This window comes from Hydra vulgaris, chromosome 02, assembly GCF_038396675.1.
Source record: "Hydra vulgaris chromosome 02, alternate assembly HydraT2T_AEP".
NCBI classification, from domain to species: domain Eukaryota; kingdom Metazoa; phylum Cnidaria; class Hydrozoa; order Anthoathecata; family Hydridae; genus Hydra; species Hydra vulgaris.
This window is the reverse complement of record NC_088921.1, coordinates 20,458,828-20,485,880: the sequence shown is the minus strand read 5'-3', so window position 1 is coordinate 20,485,880 and position 27,053 is coordinate 20,458,828. Positions and strand designations below refer to the sequence as shown.

The 27,053-nt window shown below is 32.2% G+C and overlaps 2 non-coding genes and 5 pseudogenes across 2 annotated transcripts; all 7 read left to right on the top strand.

The window, feature by feature from the left end:
- Positions 1–4,493: 4,493 nt before the first annotated feature.
- Positions 4,494–4,614, top strand: LOC136077566 (U2 spliceosomal RNA; annotated as a pseudogene).
- Positions 4,615–8,926: 4,312 nt separating this feature from the next.
- LOC136077434 (U2 spliceosomal RNA) lies at positions 8,927–9,123 on the top strand. Its single transcript, XR_010637066.1, has one exon. It is a non-coding gene; the product is annotated as a U2 spliceosomal RNA (small nuclear RNA).
- Positions 9,124–20,899: 11,776 nt separating this feature from the next.
- LOC136077417 (U2 spliceosomal RNA) lies at positions 20,900–21,121 on the top strand (annotated as a pseudogene).
- Positions 21,122–21,664: 543 nt separating this feature from the next.
- LOC136077549 (U2 spliceosomal RNA) lies at positions 21,665–21,747 on the top strand (annotated as a pseudogene).
- A 2,731-nt stretch (positions 21,748–24,478) lies between these two features.
- LOC136077456 (U2 spliceosomal RNA) lies at positions 24,479–24,650 on the top strand (annotated as a pseudogene).
- Positions 24,651–24,818: 168 nt separating this feature from the next.
- LOC136077572 (U2 spliceosomal RNA) lies at positions 24,819–24,911 on the top strand (annotated as a pseudogene).
- Positions 24,912–26,867: 1,956 nt separating this feature from the next.
- Positions 26,868–27,053, top strand: LOC136077365 (U2 spliceosomal RNA). Its single transcript, XR_010637038.1, has one exon. It is a non-coding gene; the product is annotated as a U2 spliceosomal RNA (small nuclear RNA).

The window sequence follows — 27,053 nt, the reverse complement described above, 5'->3', positions numbered from 1 at the left end:
AAATAACATGATGTCTCTCACGAGTTTTACTAAATACAAAATTATTATTTAGCGCATCACCTTACCAAAAGAGCAACTACTAAATATCAGCAATGGTTGTTCGTTACGAGAAACAACTTTCCCGAGTAATTGAATGTCTTTTTTATTATAAAGATGTCATGGAAACAATTAGAAGCAGTGACAAAATTTTTGTCATAAAAACTAAAAGCGCTAAAAATATCTACGCCTACTTAACAAAAACCAATCAAAACTTAAGCTTACTGAAAATACAAATGGCATGGGATTTGAGGCTACAAAAAATTCTTCCATGGAAAAATATTTTGAAGAGAAGTTTAAAATCCTATGCCAAGGGCCCAAGCAAAAATACCCTCTGGAGAGCATTAACCAACTCACTTCCGACTCTGGAAAAAATTCAGAGTTGGAAGAAGAACAGAGGACGCGGCAACGCAAACTGCAAATTCAGCGGAGCGGTAGAAAGCACTATGCACTCATTTATACACTGTAAAAAAGCAAGATCTGTGTGGAAGAATTTCAATAATATTTATGAAAAACTAATGCCACTGCATAAGTTTAATATAGGACATGCTGTCTTCCAGACAAACGTTGATCATTTGTCTAAATAAGACTATGTAGCTGAAATCGCTACCACTCTCGCCCATATTATAACTACCAAGCTTTGGTAGGAAAGAAAAAAGAAACTAAAAGAAACATGGTGGCCACAGTCCTGGAATGTCCTGGATTTTTGCAAGTGTCCTGGAATGTCCTGAAAAATTTTTATTTTTTTAAAATTGTCCTTGAATGTCCTGGAATTTTTATTTTTTTTAATATAATCTAAAATTACTAATATTACTGCAGTAAAATTAAATTTTTTTATGCAATTAAAAAAATTTAAAGCCGCTGTAATTTAATTTTTATGAAAATTAAATTACAGCGGCTAATAATTTGCTGTAATTTAATTTTTATGTTTTTTTTAGGTTTTATATATTGCTTTAATTACTTTGAATTTTGTTTGATTTTTGTTTTCTTATATCAGTAATTGTTGGTTTGAAATCATGCATATCAAATTATAGTATTTAATTTTTCTATAGTTTTAATTTTTTGGATATTTTCAAGTTTAGAAAAAGTTTAAATAGTAAAGTATAAATATAGAATGCCTCGAGATTCGCATTTTTTGAATGCATGGTTGCAAACACCTGAATACAAAAACTGGATTATTAAAAAAAGTACGACAATTGCATCATGTTCATTTTGTAAAAAAGACATTAATGTTAGAAATGTGGGTGAAAATGCTTTAAAAAGTCATCTCAAAAGTAAAAAACATTATGAGTTATCACCTCCAGTATTAAGTTCATTATGCAATTATTTTGCTGAATCAAAAACTTTGTCACCTTTAAAAACTGGTACTCAGATTATTAAAAAGCCATCTAAAAAGTCTAAAACATTGGATATGGTATTTATAAATGAACAAGTAATAACCGCTGAAATTAGATGGATATTACACGTGGCTTTATCAAAATCTTTTCAAAGATCATGTGAAGGTATTAACTCACCATTTATATCTATGTTTTCTGATAGTAACATTGCAAAAAAGTTTCAGGTAGGTCGAACAAAGTGTGGATATGTTACAAAATTTGGCATTGCACCATATTTTCTTGATTTGTTATATAAAGAAATATTGTTATCACCGGTTTTTGTAATATCTTTTGATGAGTCATTAAATCGTAGCATACAAAAAGGTCAAAAGGATATTATTGTTCGATTCTGGAACCATGAATCAAATCAAGTTTTTACAAGATATCTTGACTCACAATTTTTAGGAGGTGCAAATTCAAAGCAGTTATTAAAATCTTTTAATGAAGGTGTTTCTCAACTTAACATACAAAAAATAATTCAGATATCTTCAGATGGACCTAATGTCAATTTAAAATTTTTAAGACTGGTAAAAGAAGATCGGGAACTTAATGAGTATCCAGCCTTGTTAGATATTGGCACGTGTGGCCTCCACACAGTTCATGGAAGCCTAAAAACATCAGTTAATAACTCTGAATGGAAACTTGGTAAAAAATTAAAAGCAATGTGGAAGTTTTTGAATGAATGCCCTTCACGCAGAGAAATCTATGAAAATGTAGCTGAGAACAAAGTTTACCCTTTACCTTATTGTGGCCATCGTTGGTCTGAGAATCAAAACTGTTGTGAACGAGCAGCAAATATTTTTCCTGGCTATTTGAAGTTTATTGAACACTTACAAAGCTTACCAAAATCAAAGCAACCTCATGGAAAGTGGTTTAATGTTTTAAAAGATACAATTAAAGATCCTTTGTTTATTGCTAAATTAAAGTTTGTTGAATTTATAGCTGAAAAGTTAAATATATTCCTAAAGGGTTTTCAATGTGATAAACCAATGGTCCCATTTATATTCGATGTTTTAAAAAACATTTTAGTTAGCATTCTAAGTATGTTTTTATTAAATGATGTAATGGAACGATCTGATACAATTAAAAAAAATAACGAAGCTAAATCTCACAGATCCAATGTTATACAAAAGAGAAGATACAATTGATATTGGTCTGTCTGCAAATATGGAAGTTCAAAAATACAAACGATTATAAACATCAAAAGGAAGCATAATTTCAAAATTTTACAAAGATGTTTGTATATTTTTATCTTCACTTGCAACTCACATGTTAGAAAAATCTCCCATAAAATATCTTCTAGTTAGGTGTTCCTCTTGTCTAATCCTATTCAATTAGCAGATAGCAGAGAAGTAGAGTGTAATAAGTTAAAGTTTTTTAAATTATTGCAACAACTAGTAGCTTCTGGATATTTAAAATCAAAAATTGGGGACAAAACAAATGAAGAATATTTTCAATTTATAATCAACATTGTTCGTAAACATGATACAGAGTTTTTGTCATTCAAAAAATATGATGATAGGTTGGATATTTTTCTTGCTCGGCATATACCTGTAAATGGATATATATCTCTTTGGGATGTCTGCATAATACTATTTTGCTTGTCTCATGGCCAGGCTGCTATTGAACGCGGGTTCAAAGTAAATAAGGACTATCTAGTTGAAAATTTAGGTGAAGATTCTCTAATTGCATTAAGAATAGTTCATGATCACATGTTATCAAAGCAACAAAATGCTGCAGATATTCCAATTACTAGAGAAATGATGAAATCAGTCAAATTATTTAGAATGCGATACGATGTTGCGTTGGAAAGTGCAAAAAAAGTTAAAGAGTTATCAACTGTAAGTTTAAAAAGAAAAGCTGTTTCCGCTGAAATTGATGACACTGTTCGAAGGAAGAAGCTACTTCAAGCATCAGCTGACGATTTAATAAAGGAGGCAGATAGTTATGCATTAAAGGCAGAGGAAAAAAAAGATTTGAGTTTTATAATCACTTCAAATGATTTAAGAAAGTTATCAAAAGATAAATTTTTAAAATTGCAAGAGCTTGACAGTTTAGAAAAAAGCTTTATGTTTAAAAAGAGATTCAATCATTGTTTGAGTTTCATTTATTTATTTTGTAAATATGTTTTAGTTTAGTTTAGTTCCATTAAAGAGTATGATTGTTTAACTATTATATGTATATTTATATTAGTTTACATTCTTCTTTCTATTTTATACTGACTTTCAAAATAAAATTTTTTTAAAAATATTATGTTATTAAAAACTTAATACAACTACTTTTTGTCAATTTAAAAAAGTTATTAGTCAATTTAGTTGAAATATTCTATGAATATTGTTCAATGAAAATCAAAATATAATTGATAATATTCATTTATTAGGTTATAAAATGTCCTGAAAAATTTTTCAAAAAGTCCTGGAATGTCCTGGAATTTGACTTTTAAAATTTTGTGGCCACTATGAAGAAAATAAAACTATATTTACAGCAAGGATTGTTGAAGGTATAAAAAAGGAAATTAAATGTATTTAAAAATAAACTACAACCGATACTTGAGAGAAAACAATGTGGAGAAATTCCACAAAATCTTCTCTATAAACAAAGCAATAAGTAAACAAAGCATCTTAAATCTAGATTTCTCTTTCTAAAAGGGTCTTTAAACATGTACTCTCAAGTTTTGCTTTTATTATTTTTGCTTGACAAAATACGAAGGAAAATGCCACTCCCAGAAGCCCTCGTGGATGTGACGGACATGCCTATACTTTTCAAATGCACGGCTTAACGGCCATCCAAATTTTAATCTGTATTTTAAACTGCAGAAAACGACTATGTCCTTCATAACCCGGAGGTTACAATGGACGTAAGCATTCATTATAACAGTCTAATGTAATAACCAGACATATATAAAGTCGAAAAATTTATTAACATTTATTTTTAAACTCTTGAATATGTAAATAAGATCTTTTTTGTTTGTTTCAAATGTTCGCGTTTTCGTTTTTGTTTTTTGTTTTCGATTTTCGTTTTCGCTTTTTAAATTATTTAAAACTCTAGCAAAAAAGGCACAAAAAAAAAGTATCTGTTCTTATCGCTTCTCGGCCTAATGGCTAAGATCAAGTGTAGTATCTGTTCTTATTTCGGCTCCAGACCATCTCTTAATTAGTTACGGTGCTGTTAGAAAGCAGAAACAGCACAAGATCAAAACCATGACAGGTGATAGAGGGTCTTGGCGTAGTCGCTTTTTTGTGTCCTCTTCTACGTCCACAAATCTCTAAGCGTCTAAATCTGAAGAAGGTAGTCGAGGAAATTGTCGAGGAGCAAAAAATTGAGGAAGAAACAGAGGTGACGAGGAAAAGCGAAAATGAGGACAACAAGGCTGAAGATGTGGAGATGACAGAGCAGACGGGGAAGAAGGACAAACGAAAAACCAAAGAAGAGAAAGAAAAAGACAAACCGAAAAGGGTATTTAAAGATAGAACAGACAATGACAAACATGGGTAACGTACATTTTCTGTGTTTCTCTTTTTATATTATTTTTGAATACTTTTTATGTTTGTTAGACCCATAAGTTGTCCCCTCTTTAAAAATCTCCTGAAAGATAAGAGTGTGCCGTTTTTAGTTTGTAAACATTTGTATTTTTACAATTCTTTGAAATCGCGCTTATCTTTTTTTTTTTTTGAAATAAATAGCAGGTAAAATTTTAACTTGTAATGTTAACGGTCTTAATAATGAGAAAAAAAGACGAAAAGTAATGCGCTTTTGCGAAAGTCAAAATTATGATATTTGTTTATTGCAAGAAACGCACGGATGCGAAAAAACCGTCGATAAATGGACTAAGGAATGGCGAAAATTTGCAAATGGTAATTCTCTTTGGAACAATCTAACCCAAAGAGAGTGCAGAGTCGCTTTTTTAACAAAACACTATATTGAAATCAAAGAAGTCACTCAAGATAAAAGCGGACTAATTCTTGCGGCTAATTTTTTTAAATAAATTTGATTTTAGAATAATAAACATAAACGGTCCTAACGTACCATACTGTCGGAAGATTTTAATATTTAATATTCTAAATCCTGTTCTGGACAGGCAAGGTGGCTATCGCTTAAACAAAAAAAACATTCTACGTAGTAAGAATCTGCAAAATTTTCTCGAAAAATATAATCTAGTTAATCTCTACAGAGAAAACAACCCTCTAAAATTATAATTCATTTTTGAAAAACCTGACAAAACTTTTAGGATCAGGATAGATCGAGTATATATTTCTTCAGATGCCAAAGTTCAAAGCGCGCGCAAAATTATAAAGGCGGCGATGAGTAACCATATCCCGGTTTTCTGTGCAACCGATATTAAAAAGCTTGAATACCGATATCCTAAAAGACGCCGAATTTAAACAAACTTTAACGCGAAAAATAGATTGCATGTGATTGACTAAAAATGTTTATTAGAATCCTAACTAATGGTGGGACATCGCTAAAACCAAAATCGAAGATGTCGCTGTGCAGCGCGAAACATTTATTAAGCGAACAAAAAAGCGTAAGATAACAATTTTGAAGGATGAAATTAAGGCGGAGAAAATGAAAATAGAAACAAACAAGGACAAAATTAATAAGTTTCAAAAATAATTGCAAAGGCTTGAAAACATGGCGGGATTTTTGTAAAAAAAAAACAAATTATAGTAGAGGAGGGAGAGACTCCCTCCAAAGCCCTTTTTCAAATGGAAAAATAAAACCAACGCAAAAAAACAATCAATGGAATAAGGTGCAGCGACATTCTTTATAGCGATACCAAAAAAACAATCAAAAAACAATTAGAAACTTTTATGAAGAACTTTACAGAAAAAGCGCGTAGACAAAGAAGAGAGAAACCTTTTCCTCGAAAACTTTGCAAAACCACTAACTGATAATGAATAGGGCTTTTTAAATATCAAACTTAGCAACGCGGAATTGAGAAACGCAGCTTTCTCGTTCGCGAAAGCCAAAACACCAGGAATAGACGGTATAACAGTAAAACTCTACCAAGAATATTGGGATTTGTTTGGCGAGGAACTGACCTCCCTAGCAAACGAAAATCTTTTCGTAAAAAATAATGACTTCACGTGGACCCAGAGAACTGCATTGAAAAGTCTGCATTGAAACTGCATTAAAAAGTCTCCTTCCAAAACAAGAAGACTTAACTCTAATGCAGAACTGGAAACCAATATCCCTCTTGTGCGCAGATTAAAAAATTATAACCAAGGCGCTAGCGCTTAGGCTTTCAAAAATATTAAACAAAATTATTGAACCGTCGCAGACATGTTCTGTACCGGAACGAAATATATACTCGAACATATTCCTTGTTAGAGACTTGATAGAATATACCACTGGAAAAATTATCGAAAGATAGCAATTGATCAAGAGAAATCTTTTGATAAAATTGACAAAAACTTTCTCTTCAAAGTCTTAAAAAAACTAAATCTTAAAAAAAACTTCATAAGAGCAATCATGCAAACTATGAAAAACAAGCAATCAATAATTTTAAACAACGGTTTCATGAGTAACCCTTTTAAAATTGAAAGAGGAGTAAGACGAGGGGATCCCATCTCCTTGATGCTTTATTGCATTGCTATAGAGGCTTTAGGGCTAGAAACTGAGAAAAACAAAAAAAATTGACGGCATACCCTAACCCTGACGGCATACCGCTACCTGGGACGAAAACAAACTTGAAAATACTTCAATATGCCGACGATATTACGGTTGCGGCCAGAAACATCATCTCAATAGACGAAATTTTCAACATTCTCGAAAAATTCAATTGCGCAACGGGATCGAATAATAACAAAGCAAAAACAAAAGGTTTTGCGTTGGGCGGTTTTGATTCGGCTGTCCGAGTCAACGTCTTTGGGCAGCACAGCAAAAACAGTGGCGGTGTAAACTGGGCAAGCGTAAACGGAATAAAAATCTAGGAGTAAATTTTTTTAGTGACTAAAATCGCGCGGCCGCGACAAATTGGCAAAAACCGTTTGAAAATTTCAAAAAGAGGCTAACTAGTTTTAAATCCAGGAACGTGTCGCTAAGATGCAAAGGCGTGTATGTCAACATCCTGGCGCTGTCGAAAGTGTGCTTTGTTGCGAATGTTTTTCCGATAGACAGGGACACGGAACAAAAAATCTGCAAGGATATATCGGTCTATCTGGGACAAAACAACTACGCTAAAACCCATCAAAAGAGACATCTCAAACCTCCCGGTGTCAACCGGGGGATTAAGAATCTTAGACACTTCCAAACAATGCTTGGCCGTAAGGTAAAACAATTGCTCTGCTTGAGAGAAAACATAAGGTATCACGAAAGCCTCTTCCTTCAAAAATATTTTCTAGCCCTTTCTTTGATCGCCCTGGCGAAACACAAATACCCTTAGTGGTCTTTCTTAGCCCAAAAAAAATTTTCCAAAGTCTTTAAAGGATCATCCTTTCTTTTACAAAGATGTTATAGAGACCCTGCGAACAAAATCGTCGATTTTGCAGCTAAGTCAAAAAATAAAAAAAAGCGTATACCTTTTTTTAGTGACCCACAAGTAAAATGAAAACATCGCCAAAGCGCAACACAAATGGGACGCCACATCTCAAAAAGTTCTGCCGTGAAACCCAATTTAGAACCAAAATATTAATTCATACGTACAAGGGCCGTGCCATAATGTTCAATGGCGGATCCTACATTAAAAAATCCGAACTAAGCAAAAACTGTACGGATGGCGGAAAAATCGCGGGCGAGTACCACCAAACTGCGATGTATGTAACAGGCTCGAAACGACACTGCACCTTTATTAAAAAAAAGGTGCAAAACAGCCAGAACTGTGTGGAGGTATTTTAAAAGTATATATGAAAAATTAACAAACAATGCTTTTAACATAATCGACGCCTTTTTTTAATATACACGGGGGCACCTTTAAAAAATAAAAACACAGAGAAAGCATTAACAACAATTACAAATATAATTACTACTGTACTGTGAAGGGCTCGGAACTTAAGAACAAAGGAAAGCAAAAACGTTACTTCTTTTAAAACAATAGAAATTATCAAAGTTGAGATAAAATATGTTTAGAAACTAAAGTATAACAAATTCTTTCGCGAAAACGATGCGGAAAAATTTCACAACCTATTCTCGATTAACAACGCAAAAAGTAAGGCGAACGAGCAGGATTTTGGTTTTACTATCTGAAGAGTATTTTGTTGCTTTTTCCAAGACGACAACCCACTTAACCCCCATTTCCCGACGAATATGTCCAAAAGACCCTGATGGGTCCGGATGATGTATGTTTTTATTTTAAGGACGTGGTGTAATACTAATGTTTATATTCTTTAAACAATAGTTTCTTGTAAATGTTTGTGAAAATTTTTTATACATAAATTTTTAATGTACGACGGATATGTCCAACGGAGCCCCTTTAGATCCTTAGGATGTATGAATTTATTATAAGGGTGTGAAGTAATAGCCTTGCTTATATATTATAAATACAATGTTTAAAGTTTTTATAAAACGGAATTGTAAATTCTTTTATAACGGAATAAATGTTAAAAAAAAAAAAAAGTATCTGTTTATATCAGTTTAAAGTCTCCTACGCCGGCACAGTCCGGCTCATATATTAATCTGATTTTTGGCATTAGGTCATGGGATCATAGGTTTACCTTGCCCTGACCACAGGTCAACTCAGCTTTGCACTACTGCTGAGCGCGGCCCAGATTGAAAAAAAGAAAAATTCTTGACTTTTAGAGTGTCCAACATCGCCAATGGTCTCAGCTGTTGATGATGATGACGACAACAAAAATGATTAGAAGTACTAAATCAAACCACAAGTACATTGTTGAAGACAGCGTCAGTATGTCTTCAACAATGAAGACATGCCGACTATGTCTGCAGTGTTCAGTTATCGCTTCTCGGCCTAATGGCAAAGATCTATTGGTTTTAGCTTGAGACTGCGATACTATATTTAAAATACCTACGTGTATTTTAAAAACAAAATATACTTGTTTTAGATTAGTATGGATTAGTACAGTTCCTTTAGTATAGCTTACCGTGCCCTAACCACGGGTAGCTTGAAGTAACTTATTAAGGTCTACTGGCCCTAAAATAGTTTGTTTGTAAAGTTTTTAAACTATTTTTATTATAAAGCCTTACTCGAATATGGTTTCAAACATGTACGAGTTTTATAATAATCTTAATAACCCTAATAAAATTGCGTATTTCGAAAGTTGCACGGATGTTCAATCTGAACCTTCGCAAATTTTTTATACTCAGGCAATTAAAAAACCCTAACAACAACACAATAAATTTCAACATCTAAACAAAACGGTTCTTTGTGAACTAGCGATACCAGCAATCATTAAATACCATACTTATGGCTTTGGAAAACGAACATCTTGACGAAGGCCTAGCTGGAACCCAGTTACTTCGAAATAATGCAATTCTAGAAATAAGGTATAAAAACGACAAATATAAAAATAAAATTCTTACAAATGGACTTAACATAAACAAAATTCACCTTCGTTTTTTCAACTCAACACCATTAAGACAACCTAGCATGCGAACTACGGTTTTAATCCTTGGTCTACATCTAAAATGTAGAGATATTGTTGTTGGGAAGTTGCTTGAAATTTAAGACATGGTAAACATGTCTACACTAAAGCATTTATTAAAAAAACTCCAGAACGGGGCACCTCTTACTTTTCAGGGACCATCATAGCAGTGATGGACAACCTTAGAAACCCCATACCAATTCATATAAAGTTAAATGGATACAATGTTACAGCAATCCATACAGGACAGGAGAGACCAAAAAAACCTGTTGCTGAAAAAATTAGTATCAAAAATGAGGAAAATGAAAAAACTGAGAATACCGAACTTATTAAAATAGACACACTAGGTCATGACAATATATTTGTTTCAAACAACAATTCGGAAACTGGCAAAATTGTAAAAAGTAAGAAAATTAAAGATAAGAATAAACGAATCAATGACACTAAAAGACATAGTGTAATAAGATTCCTCCAGAATCTCGACTTTGATATTTTCTGCCTACTAGAATCACACTGTACAAATGAAAAGGTAGAAAAGTTGTCAAGGTAATGGAAAGAAAAAAGTGGTGGTCTAGCTATATGGAGCAATGGAACTGCAAAAGAAAGAGGTGTTGCAATACTTATAAAGAATGGGAGACACACTTTTAATACAATAACCAAAGATGATTTTGGAAGATTTATTGCAGCAAATATAAACCATGAAAGTATGAAAATAAGAGTCATTAATATATACGGTCAAAAAAATCCGCAAGAAAAAGAATTGTTCTTTGGTTCTCTAGAAAAACATATTAAAGTTGCTGACCTCCCTTTTCTTGTAAGCGATTTTAACATGGTAGAAAATCCATTGATAGATAGAGAAATGAGAGATCCGTTAAATGCAAATAATTTAAGCGGTCACTACAACTTAAAACAGCTTACTGAAAAAACTGTATCATAGAACTATATCGTTAAACAAACCCTCTAACTAAACTCTTTATATATGAAAAATTGAATGGATCATTTAGAAGTAGAATTGATAGAATATACGGCTTACTTGAGGAACAAACTCAAATACACACAGAAGTCCAAGACCCACAACTCAGCGATTATCGAGCTTTCATGTGCAAATATATATATAAAACTCATAACAAAAGAAGGCAAGAATACTGGCAACTTTTTTGAAAAAGTCTTTTAAATGATCATTTATTTAAAACTAGTGTTACTGACGAATTTAAACCACACAAAATAAATAAAAACCAGTATGAATCAAATAACCAATGGTGGGAAATGTTTAAGTATAAAGTTAAAAAAATTGCTATTAACTGATCAACAGAACTAGCAAAAGAGAGAAGAAATCATAACGATGAACTCCATATATCCTTTCAGGAGGAATTAAAAAGGGATACGAAAAATACAACTTTGGTTAAATCCCTTAAAAGAGAAATAAAAACGTTTAATATCGAGGGGTTTTCATTCGAACAAAGCAAACCATTATAAAGGAAGGAGAAATCCCATCCAAAGTCTTTTTTGCTATGGAAAAAAGAAACCAAAAAAAAAAGGCAATCACAGAAGTAATTCATAATGAAAAACTATACAAAGATCCAATAAAAATTAAAAAAAAGACTCATCGAATACTTTCAGACCCTCTACAGTACACAAAAACTTGATAGTGACAAACAAAACGACCTACTTCAAAATATGTTGAACAGCCTTAGAAACGAAAAAAATTCGTATTTAAATAAATATTTTTTTGAAGAGGAACTTCTTATGGCCGCTGAGTCACTTGGAAAAAACAAAACTCTTAGTATTGATGGAATACCGGTAGATTTCTACCAGAAATACTGGGATATGATCGGCACACACTTTACCAAGCTAACAAACGAAAACCTATTTAAAGATGACTACAAACTAACTTGGTCTCAAAGAACAGCCATAATTATTCTTCTTCCAAAAGAATTAGATCAAAAATACATTAAAACTGGCGCCCTTTCTCACTTCTTTGTTCTGACTATAAAATTATTACAAAAGCTTTAGCAAATAATTTGGCAAAGATGCTAGATAAAATCTTAAAATCATTCCAAACCTGTTCAGTACCAAATCGGTCAATATTCTCAAACATATTTCTCGTAAGAGATCTCATTTAATATACCAATCATAAAGATACTTCCGGGTTTATTTTATCAATTGACCATGAAAAGACTTTCGATAAACTAGACCATAACTTTTTATTCAAAGTCTTAGTTCGCTATAATTTTGAAACAAAATTTACAACGGCCATTAGACAAACACTTAAGAAATCACAATCCCTTATAATAAACAATAATTTTCTTAGTCAACCCGTTGAAATTATTAGAGGAGCACGTTAGGGTGATCCTATAGCATTGATGTTGTATTGTCTATCTGTCGAAACCCTGTCTCTAGCAATAAAAAATAATTCAAGTATTAATGGTCTCATGCTTCATGAAAGCCAAAGACCTCTCAAGGTCATACAATACGCAGACGATACAATGATCACAGCACAAGACATATTATGTTTAGATAAAAAATTTAGGGCCCTGGACATTTTCCAGCAGTGTACAGGATCAAGCATAAACAAATCAAAGTCGAAGGCCCTAGCCCTTGGAGGCTTCAACTATATTACCTATAAAAATTACATCAATAAAAGATACCACATAGACCACGCCATAAACTGGGTCAATATGTCAGGAATGAAGATCCTAGGTCTAACTTTTTTCACTGACCTGGCTTTTACAGCAAACATAAACTGGAAAAGTGCCTTACTAAAGTTTGACTAAAAAGTTAAATGTTTTCAATATAGAAATGTATCTCTAAAATGTAAAAGCATATTTCTAAATGTATTGGCTTTTTCTAAGATATGGTATTTAGCAAACATGTTTCCAAAAAGCAATTTAGTCGGAAAACAAATAAAAGAGATTACTTCAAAATATCTATGGCAGAGCCAACACGCCGAACCAATTAAAATAGAAATTCTTAACCTTCAAACTGTAAAAGGTGGTTTAGGAAATACAGAACCTATCAAACTAGGTGTTGCCTTACGAATAAACAACCTATTAAAAATTAAAAAATCAGGTGGACTACACGAAGCCTTTATCTTCATAAGTAGTTTTTAGCTAACTCCCTAATAAAACTAGCATTAAAAACCTACAATCAATGCATATTTTTATTTAAAAATAATTTCACGAAAACACGAAATTTTCTACTACCAAGATATTGTAAATATCATTACAAACATTGAAGATATATTTTGTTTCAAATAAAAAAAAGGTAAAAACATCTACAATATAATAACACCCAAAGAAAATTCGAGCAGTATTAAATATCAAAACCTGTCGAACGAACAATTCCAAAAACCACTCCCATAGCACAAAATTTGGATGAGAAGTTTTTTCTCTTACGCACAGGGTCTGAGCCAAAATGTCATACGGAGATTAATGCATAGTAGCTTACTAACACTTGGAAAACTAAAAGCATGGCGAAAGAATCGAGGACGCGATGATGCCACATGTAAACTATGTAAGCATATCGAAACCACTTTACATCCTTCTATATTTTGTAAAATGACAAGACCTGTATGGAAAGCTTTTAAACCTTCATATGAGAAACTTAACCTCAATAAAAACCTTTCAATATAGTACAAATAATATTTTCAATAACCATAGCAGAACTTGGCTAGAAATGCAAAGCTGCCATGTTAAATACCACTATAACAAACATAATAACAATGGAACTATGGAGAGCAAGGAACATGAGATTAAAAGAAAGCAAGACCATAACCGCTTCTAAAGTAGTAGAAAATATTAAGAAAGAAATAAAATACAATTAGCAAATAAAGTATAACAAACACCTTCAGGAAAACACAAGTACATTGTTGAAGACGGCGTCAGTCCGACTATGTCTGCAGTGTTCAGTTATCGCTTCTCGGCCTAATGGCTAAGATCTCTAGATGTAACCTTGCAATTTATTGGCATTTTGTCGAGCTAGTGGTGTTTTACAGTGAATAGTGAGTATTGAGGTTTAGGGGATTGTTAAGTGTTATATATAGGGTGTGTGGGGCGTATTGAGTGAATTAGTGCGTATTTAGTATTTTTCCAAGTGTTCTTACTAATTTTTGAGAACAGATAAGGCAACTAGGAGCCTTAGACTTTATTGAAATGGTTAGACCTTCACATGAAATAGTAACATTTAAATCCAATATTGTCGATTCATTTGATGGTGTTGAAATTATCAAAGCTGCTTCAAATGATATAGTAGATGTTGATAGAAATCCTGTCAAAAGTTATGCCTAGGCTAGCAGTTCCAATTTAAATATTCAAAATATTACTCTTAAAAACACCTTTATTTGCAAACTTTCAAAAAAGATCTCTCTATTTGATGCTCTATGCGCTATTAAAGAAAATAACCTTGACAAGGACTTAAATGGAGCTCAAATAATTTAAAATGGTACTATTTTAGACATAGTTATGAAAAGTACAACTGCTAAAAATAAACTTCTTGAGGATGGGCTAACAATTAAAGGCTTTCACCATCTTTTTAACTACTCAACACCATGTCGTGAGCCTAGTTTCCGTGTCACGGTCTCCGTATTAGGTCTACCATTAAAAGCCAAAAATTCACAAATTGGATAAGATTTAGAAGAAACGGAGTACGGAAAACATTTTATAACACATCCCTTTATGAAAACAACCCCTAATATAGGAACCTTATATTATACCGGCACCCTTTTACCCATAATGGAAAACGTCATTAAACCTATTCCAAGATTTATTAAGTTAAGAGGTTTCAATGTCAGAGCTACCTATATTGGTCAACCTGTAACAGAATATCGGAAAAAATCAAGCCAATCACAGGATGACATGGAAGCAGTAGGAGGGGTCCCAGAAAGGCAAAGTGAAACTAAAAAACTTAACTGTGTCATTACATCAGACCCAGTAGGTACAGATCAGATAACTATAACAACAAATGAAAACGAGAGCATAGAGAAATCCTCACCTCCTAGCTTAGGTTTAACATCTATAAATCGAGAAAACCATCAGACCTTCACCAATCAAAGTGAACATTTTGAAACTAGAATTATAGGAAACCCAAAACTAATACCACTGATATAGAAAACCCTTTAAAAAATAGTCACGACTTGAATGAAACAAATGGAAAAGAAACAGGTTTTGACCTAAAAGACAAAAAATGTAAAAGGAAAAACAACACAAAAAAAAAGTAATAATAAGTATCCAAGAATATAAAAAACCACAAAGAAATCTTGATCTTCAGGGACAAGATTCTAACAAACTCATAACAATCTAAATTATAAATAATAATAACAAATAAAATAAATATAACCAAAAAAATGTAAAATATGAACAACCAATAAAAATATAAATTTTTATAAAATATAAAACAAAATAAAAATTTAAAATAAATTAAAACAAGTAAAAAAAAATAGATCAATAAATACTAAAAACGATACAAATATTAAGTAGTAATGGTCCAAAATGGCTTTTAAAATTATAACGCTAAATGTAAATGGGTTATGTGATAATAAAAAAACATTAGGTCTTTACATATCTTCAAAAGTGTGACTTTGATCTTTTTTGTGTTCAAGAAACGCACTGCCCTGTCGAAAGAATAGAAAAATGGAGTAAAGAATGGGCAAACAAATGTAAAAAATGAATAACCAATAAAAATATAAAATTTCATATATATATAAAACCAAATAAAAATTTAATATAAATTAAAACAAGTAAAAAAAAAAAAGCTCAACAAATACTAAAAACGATACAAATATTAAGTGGTAATGGTCCAAAGTGGCTGTTAAAATTGTAACGCTAAATGTAAAAGTCTTTACATATCTTCAAAAGTGTGACTTTGATCTTTTTTGTGTTCAAGAAACGCACTGCCCTGTCGGAAAAATAGAAATATGGAGTAAGGAATGGGCAATAGTTAGTAATGGCCTTTCTATATAGAGTTGTGGGACCAATAAGGAAAGGGGGGTCGCAAGACTGACCAAAACACCCGAAACCCCTACAAACGTAGCAAAAGACAATAAAGGACAAATACTAGCAGTCAATATCCTTATAGAATACCAAAACATGAGAATTATAAACATATATGCTCCAAATGACCCTCAAAGAAAAAAGAAAACTTCTTTAGTACCATAAATAAATATTTTCAAAAATGTGATTGCACCCTACTATGTGGTGACTTTAACATTGTGGAAGACCCGAGTCTAAATAGAAATGGGGGAGATGCGTTCAATAGGAATGACACCTTAGGCCAAACAAATCTACAAAATATCTGCACAACACACACCCTTATTGATATATATTGAAAATTAAACCCTCTGGGAAAAGATTTTACTTACGAAAAAACAGATATATCCCTCTGTTGTAGATTTGACAGTGTATACGTCTCTTCAAACATTGCAGCTAACTGCTCATATAATCTAATTAACACAGATCTAAGCAACCACAAAGTATTCGTATGTCACTACACTACGCAAGCTTAAAATATAAGAGGATCAATAGATAATACTAGATAACGAGGTTTTTACTAATAAAACTAAAAAAAATTCTCGAAACGACCTCAAAATCCACACCCATTAGTGAAGGAAGCTCTCAATGGTGGAACATTTTTAAAAAACATTTTAAATCCATAGCCATTAAACGCTCAAAACAAATAAAATTTAACAAAATTAGAGAAATAGATCAATTGGAAAACAGATTACTAGATGAATGTAAAAATACTTATAACAATGAAAACAAAGAAACAAATAAATCCCTAAAAAAAGAAATAAAAGCACTAAAGTCAGACAATGGCGTTTGTACAAGAACAAAGCAGGCAATAGTAGAAGAAGGTGAAAAATCATCGAAACTTTTCTACCAACTAGAAAAAAATAATTAAAATATATATTTTAACAATTAAACAAATTTATGACGGAAACACAGTGCACGTAGACACAAAAAACCAACAATGAACTTCTGGTAGCAGCAGCATCCCTGAAATAAGGTAAGACACCGGGTAAAGATGAAATAACAGTTGAATTCCTTAAAAAAAACTGGTCCTTTCTTGGTGATCACCTTACTAATGTAGCTAATAACACCCTTTTCGAAACAAATGTAGAAATGTCTTGGTCACAAAGAACAGCCTTTATCACACTTATACCAAAAGTTGGAGATACAAACCGTATTCATAACTGGCAGCCCATATCACTTCTCTGCGTCCACTATAATATATACTTATTATATACTATATATATATATATACTTAATATAAACTATATACTATATATATATATATATATATATATATATATATATATATATATATATATATACTTATATATATATACTATATATATTAATATATAATAATATATAATAATATATATATATACTATATATATATATATATATACTTAATATATACTATATACTTACTAAAACCCTAGCACTTAGATTACTTAAAATATAAGAAATAATTCTCAGACCAACCCAAACTTGTTCTGTGCAAGGGAGAAACATCTTCTCTAATTTATTTTTAAATAGGGACATAATTAAATATTCGAACCAGAAAAATATTGAGAGCCAAATTATTACTATAGACCTAAAGAAAATCTTTGACAAGCTAGATAGAGAACTCATGTACCTAGTACTTGAAAAATTCAACCTTGGAAACAACTTTATTACAGCAACTAAAAACACGATGATAAAATCGTAATCTCTGATCATTAACAACGGATATCTGGGTCAACCTTTCCAAATTAATCGGGGTGTGAGACAAGGAGATCCAATCTCACTCATCCTATACTGTATTTCAGCGGAGACATTATAACTAACAATAAGTAAAAACAAAAAAATTGAAGGTCTGTCACTCCCTGGTAAAAAAGAGCAAATTATGGTTATGCAATATGCTGCTGATACCACCACCTTTATTTGGAATTCGCGCTCAATTAATGAGCTTTTCAAAGTACTCACTGATTTTGAGGATGCAACCGACTCTAACATTAATAGAGGGTAATAAAACTAGGCCCCTGGCTCTAGGTGATTTTAACTACCAAAAGTACGATGAATACTATAAAATAGGATATCACGTCAATCACAATATAATATGGTCAAATGAAAATGGTTCGAAAATTTTGATATAGCATTTTATGATGACCATGGATTGACTGCTAAATTCAACTGGCCGATAGCCATAACAAAATTGAAAAGTAAAATCAACAACCTTAAATTTAGAAATGTCTCACTAAAGACTAAGGGAATCCTAGTTAATACACTAGCCTTATCCAAAATCTGGTATCTAGCAAATGCATTACCTATCAACAAAGTGACTGGAAAGAAAACTGGAAAAGCCAAGAAGAACACAACAGCACCGTCACCACCACCACCACAAGTCGAAACTCCAATGAAAATTCCCCAAACAACAGCTCCTCCGAATAATGTTGAACCAACACCACTAACCCCAGCAACAAGTACACTCGAAATAAACCCACAAGAACCAACGAAGAAACCTCAACAAACTAACGAAACAAACGAAGACCCCGACGATATGCAGAGCACCCATGATTCTGACGACTCCACGGTATTAAACAATACACCCTTTATAACAAAGAAAAACAAACGTAAGAACAAAAAGCGAAAAACACATAAAACAGCTGAAAACAAGGAACAAACAAAGCGATTTAATAAAAAAAAAGATGGTACCTTGGGATCAGGGTGATTTATTTTTTTATTATTTACGATTTTTTTTCTTTACTTTATTGATATGCGCACGTTTGAAAACCTAATTTATGTCTTTTTAAAACTCTTTTTAACTTTAAATTTGAATTTAAATGTTTTTTGCTTTTTTAAGAAAAAGTGTACGTAAGAACTCTCACGCTAAATGTAAATGGTCTCTAAACTGAGACCAAAAGAAACAAAAATGTTCGATTTCTAAATAATTCGGACTACGACGTAATTCGCTTACAAGAAACGCATATTTCCGAACAAAATCATTTGAAATGGTCGAATGAATGGAAACACCAAACCTAAGGAAAATCTCTTTGGAATAATGGGATCCAAAAAGAGCGCGGTGTGGCCATTTTAACCAAAAAAGAAATTATTTTTAACGAAATTACACAAGATGAAAACGGGAGAATTCTTGCTACAAATTTAAAACTAAAAAATTTTGTGATCAAAATAATTAATATATACGGAAAACCCAACGCTACCGGCATCAAAATTTCAGGAATAACCTTCCACATCGACCTAGCTTACACAGCTAGCGTGAATTGGAAGAAAGCCGTTGAAAGCTTTATGAAAAAAATTTAAATACACGAACATATCTTTGAGATGCAAGGATGTTTTTGTGAACACTCTTGCACTCTCAAAGGTATGATTCGTAGCCAACGGCTTCCCAGTCAGCAAAACAATTTCAAAACAACTAAAAAAAGAAATATCCGCGTACCTCTAGCATAGCAATTACGCGGAACCATTAGAATATGACATCTTTAATATACCCACTCATAAAGGAGGACTAGGCATCCTTAATACCAAAAAGCAGTGCCTAGCCCTTCAAGCCAATAAAATTTTTTCAATATAGGAACAAGATAACTCTCACAAGTCTTGTTTCATCCAAAACTACTATTTAGCCCACCACCTAACGAGAGGAGCAAAAACTAATTACCTTTCCCTGTTTTTTTCAACCAGAAACAACTTTCCAAAATCAATTAATGACCTCCCCTTTTATTAAAAAGATGTTGATGAGATAATTAAAACCAACGATGAAATTTTTGAAACAAAAACTAAAAACTCCAAAAACATATATGCGATTGTCAGGAAGTTTGACGAAAACATACACATCCAAAAAATATAAATGGCCTAGAATGCAAAACTACCAAAAATCACTTTCGTAGAAAAAAATATGGGAGAGAAGTTTTAAATCCTTTGCCAGTGGACCTAGCAAAAACGTCCTATAGAGAATACTAACAAATTCACTTCTGACTCGGGAGAAAATTCAGAGTTGGAGGAAAAACAGAGGACGGGGAAACGCTAACTGCAAAACCTGCGGTGCAGTGGAAAACACGTTACACCTGTTTATCCACTGCAAGAAAACTAGATCGGTATAAAAAGCCTTTAAAAATGTTCATGAAAAGCTCATAACAGAGCATAACTTCAACATAGTTCGTGCGGTCATTCTGACAACTATAGACCACTTGTCATAGAAGGACCACACTAATAAAATAGCTTTAATCCTGGCCAACGTGTTAACTACAAAGTTATGGTGGGCAAGAAACATGAAACTAAAAGAAAACAAAATGATACCCTCTGCAAGAGTAGTACAGGTCATTAAAAAAGAAATTACAAAACTATGGAAGACAAATTGCAACATATATTTAAGGAAAAACAACGTGGAAATATTTCACGAACAATTTTTAATTAACAACGCGATAAGCGATGAGAGTACCCAAAACCTAGTGTTCTTTGTTAAAGGAATAAATTTCAACCATGTTTTATTTAATCTGTATATTTGTATATTCTTTTTACATATCAAACGAAAAAGCATGTGTCCAGCAGCTTTTGTGGTGTGACGGACATGCTAATATTTTAAATGCGGCTTAATGGCCAGCAATATATATTATAAAAACACGATGAACGAACATGTTCTGCTTAACCTGGTGGTTTTAATGGATATGTGAATTTTTTATAACAGCCTGGGTTAATAACCAGACATATATATTTTTAAAGTCATTATGTTTTATTTTGTTATATGCTTTCTTAAGACTTAGTGTGGAATTATTTCAAATTTTTTTTATTCGTTTTTTAACATCTTCGTTTTTCGTTTTAGTAATATAAAAATAAAAATGAATAAAGAAAAAGCATAAAATTAAAAAATAAAAGCAAACCAATCTTAATAAAATACATACTATTTTAAATGATTACTTCCCCCTTCATTGTAAATATACTCCTGTTGTAAATACTTTATATTGAAATATATGTAATTATCTGCAAAAAAAAAAAAAAAGTAAAAAAAAAAAAAAAGTATCTGTTCTTATCAGTTTATTATCTGGTACGCCGGCACATTCCGGCTCACAAATTAATCTGATTTTTGGCATCAGGTTATGGGATCATAGGTTTACCTTGCACTGACCACGGGTCGCCTCGGCTTTGAAATACTGCTGAGCGCGGCCCAGATTGAAAATAAAAAAAATTGATGACTTTTAGAGTGTCCAACATGGCCAATGATCACGGCTGCTGATGATGATGATGCTGCTGATGATGACGACGAAAATGATTATTACTAATTCAAGCCACAAGTACATTGTTGAAGACGGCGTCAGTCCGACTATGTCTGCAGTGTTCAGTTATCGCCAAGTTATCCTGTTATCTCTATTGTTATCCAGTTTATCTCTATAGTTTGTTATCCAGTTATCTCTATAGTTATCCCGTTATGGCTATGATCAAGTGTAGTATCTGTTTAATTTTTTTTTTTTTCTTTTTTTAAAAAAATTTGAAAAAAGAACTGGCGATAACGCGTAACCGCAAAATGCAAAACAGAACTAGGCCGCCGCGTATCGTAAACTACTTGCGATATCATGACGCTCCATTGGTCACATTATGTAGTTTCCTTGTGGCAACGACGATGTTCTTATGCATTATTTGGATAAGAAGAAGACGATTAAATAATAGACTATAAACGTAAATATTATTTAATAAAAAAAAAAAAAAAAGTATCTATTCAATCGCTTCTCGGCCTAATGGCTAAGATCAAGTGTAGTATCTGTTCTTTATTCTTAGTTTAATTGGGCGAGCTAGTGATCCTAACTTGTATAAAGAAGATCTACTGGCCTTCTGAGCGTTGTATAGAGTATAACCTTGCTCCTTCCACGGGTTGCAAGGACGAGTGTTTTATAAGTCTTCTGGCTTTTTTGAGTATTGAGTGACTGAGAGGTTATAGGGATCGTAAATCTCAGTGAGCTAAATAGAGTGTGTGTGAGTATAAAGAGGTTGGTTAGACCTCTTTAGAGGTCCACTGGCCTCAGAGCGACGGAGTTATTGAGAGTTATATTGTGCGGTTAGTACTATTTTACCATGTTACTATTAGACCCAAGAAGATCCATGGAAATAGATACTGATATGGTGGCTGTTACAGCCAAGACCAAATCCTATGCGCAAGTTGCAAATAAAACATACGCACAATCTGCATCCAACAACAACTTCATAAACCAATATAGTGCCCTTAAAAAAACCCTTTAACGTAAGGTGATAACTAAATCAGTGACAACGAAGCGCAGTAGATGAAAGGAACGAAAAAGATAGTAAAGAAGATAATGGCGATGACGGTAATAGTAAAGATGACGATGATAGTAAAAATGAGAATACTAGTAACGACAGTGATGGTAGGGAAGAAGAAAGTAGTGAAAAAGAATGTGAAGTTCCTAGAGAATTTCATAAAATGCACCATATTGAAAAAGTGGATTACAACTGAAAAGTATTTAAAAACTTCGATAGACTGAACTGTACTAATGAAGAACAAAAAGCATTTAAAATATACAAAAAATATGAATGGTTACAATACAAAGGAGCTGAAGGCGAATATAAATCAATAAATTTATATTCGCCTTCAGCTCTTTTGTATTATGACCATTCATATTCAGAATAAGAAAGAATTCAAAAACTATGATAGAAAAACTGCAGAGGAAAGTGTATAGATACAGAGCCTGTAGGACAGCGGAGTGGGAACAACGAGCTTGTGATCACCTTTAGTGAGGTCTACGTACCTCATTAGTGATTACTAAGGGTTTACCTTACCCAACAGCGGGTTGCCGCTACGGCAATTTTAGCTTGTAGGCGTTTAAGTGGGATTGCGTTTAGTGTTTTTTTAGTTTTTACGGTCTACTGGCCTTTATATTCTTTAAGGGAATAAACATACACGTGGTGTATTATTACCATGGCTTTAAAAAGTCCATTACCCCTAAACGTTATTGACAACAACGTTAAAGTAAAAACCTATGCGCAAGCAACAGCTTTTTCATCAAACGGACATGCCACTTTAAAAAACACTTTTTTGAGTATATTGGACGCAAAAATTGCGGAGGACGAGGCGGAGAGATCAAAATAGTCATGAGATCTGACTAAGCAAAACACCTTTTACAAGAGAAAGGTCTTACTATAAATTGTAAACTCTACCGTTTTCACAACTCCAAACCTACTAGAAATATATCCAAGCGAGTAGCAGTGTCAGTTATTGGATTCGAAAAGAAGTTTCTTCCCGTAGAGAAAGTATTAGAGGAACTGGTGTATGGAAAACACATCCACACAAGGCCAGTTTTCAGGCATACTCCAAAATTCAAAACGTCATATTTCTTTGGAATTATAGTGGCCGTTATGGGCAAATTAGAGCGTCCAATACCTAGACAACTAAAACTTATGGGGTACAATGTTAGAGCTATATATACTGGACAGGAGGGAGCAGGAAGTGTACCTCAGGAAGAGAAAGTAAACAAACAAAAGTAGGAAGACGTAGAAATACCATGTGAGACAATGAAAGATGTAGAGGAACAACACGTAGACTTATTTGTAACTAAGTGTACAGACGAGTCGACCGTTAACATAATAGCTTCAAAATGTGAAACTCAAAATCTTACGAAAAATAGAGTTAAAAACTTTCCTCATAGTTTGCAAGAAACTAAAAAAGTATTAAAGCTAAAAAGTAATAAGAAAATAAAATTAATGCCTGTTATAAATGAAACTAACATTATAGAAAACTCCGCAGCTAAACCTAAAATATCAGACACTAGCAATGAAGAAGAATTGCCGCAAATAACTGACACACCAACTGAAGAAGTACAAGGAGAACAACCTATGCAAAACTACGGCAGTAATTATAAACAAGAACGAAAAGAAATAAAGGTATCTGGAGTTGTACTCCCTTTAGAATTTGAAACTATGACTTACAGGGAAATATGGTGTTATAACGCAAACTTCTTTTTCGGTTTCGATAAAAATAATTGCAGCGAAAACGATCTAAAAAGGTATGTTCAGTATCGAAGAGCGGAGTATGAAAAAGAAAAATTTGAAAGATGACTAGAGTATGAAGAACAAAAAGTAAAAAAACAAAAAATATACAAACAAGAAAAAATAGATAGACGAAAGGCAATGGAGGAGGCTAAATTAGAACAAAATCGAAAGCCAAATAATTTATTAAACAACCGTGACGAATAGTATTAGAAAAATATCTTTAAAAAATATAATAATAATAATAATAAAAAATTAAAAATCAAAAAACACATAAACAAAAATTAAAAATTAAATTTAAAAAACTAATATAAAAATTATAAAATTATTCTAAAACTTAAGAAATATCTTTATTTTCTTAACAAATAACTTTAATTATCTTTGAAAGAATATCTTTAAAATAAGTGCTTCTTATTTTCAGCTTGGCGACTGTATTAAACTCCAGTAAAGAAGCAATAAAAAAAAATTCACCTTTCTAAATAAACAAAAAACAAACTTTTATCTAGGACCCTGTGTAAGCCTGGTATCAGCTGCAGGTATCCCTAGTTGATTAAAAAAAAAAAAGTATCTGTTCTTATCAGTTTAATATCTGGTACGCCGGCACAATCCTGCTCATATATTATTTTGATTTTCGGCATTAGGTCACGGGATCATAGGTTTACCTCGGGTTGCCTTGGCTTTGCACTACTGCTGAGCGCGGTCCAGATTGAAATTAAAAAAAATTCTTGACTTTTAGAGTGTCCAACATCACCAATGGTCTCAGCTGCTGATGATGATGCTGCTGATGATGACGACGAAAATGATTAGACGTAGTATTTCAAATCACAAGTATATTGTTGAAGTCGGCGTCAGTCCGACTAGGTCTGCAGTGTTCAGTTATCGCTTCTCGGCCAAATGGCTAAGATCAAGTGTAGTATCTGTTCTTGGGTAAAATGAGTGTAAAGAAGCTATCAACAAACTTGGCAATCATTTAGCTCAAGGACGTGGACAGTATGATTCCATTTAGTGCCAAAGTGTGAAAGTTCACGGTGAAGAAATCTTTACAGGGAACGTTGTAATTTTAATTAAAAATTGGACGAACCCATTTATCAACCCATTACCACGTTTTGAAAATGTAGACGGACTTACACTTTGATATTAACACAACGGTCAACCCGAAAATAAAACAACTGTATCAGAAAAGTCGAATGTTGCTGAAGCTATTACAATTAAAAATTCAGAGATTTCTACTGGAGAAAACTTTTCAAAATCTTTAAAAGAACTGCCATGCTATTATGTTGATGTGGTAGAATTTAGAAAGACTAAACAAACTCTTTCAAGAAAACAATATAACAACAAAAGAAGTTTTTATAAATTTAGTTAAAACTCATATATTCTGGGAAAATATTTTCAAAACTATGCTATGGACAAAATCTCGGGAGGTGTTTCAGATATCATGCTTAAAGGCCTTCCCAAAAAACTCAGTGAAAAATGTTTCGAAACAATTTACCCACACAGGAAAAATGCAAACTGTGGGTTGAAAACCGCGGGCGAGCCAATACCAATTGTCTTTTTTGTAACCGAAACGAGAATACATTACACTCTTTTGTATATTACAAAGTTGCACGAGCGACTTAATATGGTTTGAAGGATGTTTATGAGAAACTTTTGCCGCAGACTAACTTTAACACCATACAGGTTCTTTTTTAATGGAACATTGAAAAATAATCGAGATTAGACTCAAAAGCAAAACTAATCACAACAATTACAAACATTATAAGTACTAATATATGGCGCTCAAGAAACATGAAAGTAATGGAAAATAAAATCCTTTTACCGCCCAAAATATTTAAAAACATTATAAAAGAAATTAAATATATAGGAAAAATAAAATATGAGAAATATAAACGCAAAATAATGTTGAAAAGTTTCATACTTTGATTTCCATTAACGTTGCAGTATTAAAACTAATCGAGCAAGATCTAGTGTTTACTATATGAATAAACAACTGTTTTGAAATGAACTTCTTTTTCCATTTATGTGTGTGTATATATATATATATATATATATATATATATATATATATATATATATATATATATATATATATATAAGAAAAGCATGTCCCCAGTAGCCTAGTGGTTGCGACGGACATGCGTTTATTTTTTAAATGCGCGGCTTATTGGCCAACAATATTTATTTTAAACTAGTGAAACGGAAAAGCATGACCCCAGCAGCCTTGTGGTGTGATGGTCATGCGTTTACTATTCAAATGCCCGGCCTAATGACCAGACTTATATTATAAACACGACTTTCTCTTTACATCTTATATATACGTAAGTATATAAGTGTTGGGATGTTATAATAAATATTTTGTATTTATATTATAAAATATGATATTATATATTTTGCGGTTTTACCTTTCTAGTTTCCGTATTCGCTTTCATTTTTTTCTTGTTTACGTTTTGTTTTGATAAAAACCGCAAAAAAAGAAAAAATAAAATTAAAAACATATCAACCGCTTGACTACAATTTTAAAGTTTATATATATATATTTATATATAACTAAAACTATTGTGTTGTACATCAAATTTTATTTTTTCCAATTATTTTTTGTTCTGTTTAGCAAATCTTTGTAAATAATCTTTTCACAAAAAACATAATTTTCTGTTTCGCATAATCAATTTTTGAAAAAGTTTTTTTGTTTACCTTGAGGTTTTAAAAATTTGAGCTACAAGTTAAAAATTTTATTTCATTTTTATTTTCCTTTTTGTTTTAAAAAAACCGCAAATTTTTAAGAATAAAATTTATGTTGTTTATATTAAATTATGTTTAAAAATATGAATGTTTTTCTTGTTGTAACTAGAAATATTTTGATATATTGTGTTATTGAGACAAATTCCCTTGTAAATATAACAACTTTTTTGTAAAATATTTTTTTACATGAAATACATTTTAAAGAAAAAAGAAAAAATAAGTATCCGTTCTTATCAGTTTAAAATCTGGTACGCCGGCACAGTCCAGCTCATATATTAATCTGATTTTTGGCATTAGGTCATGGGATCATAGGTTTACCTTGCCATGACCACGGGTTGCCTCGGCTTTGCACTACTGCTGAGCGCGGCTCATATTGA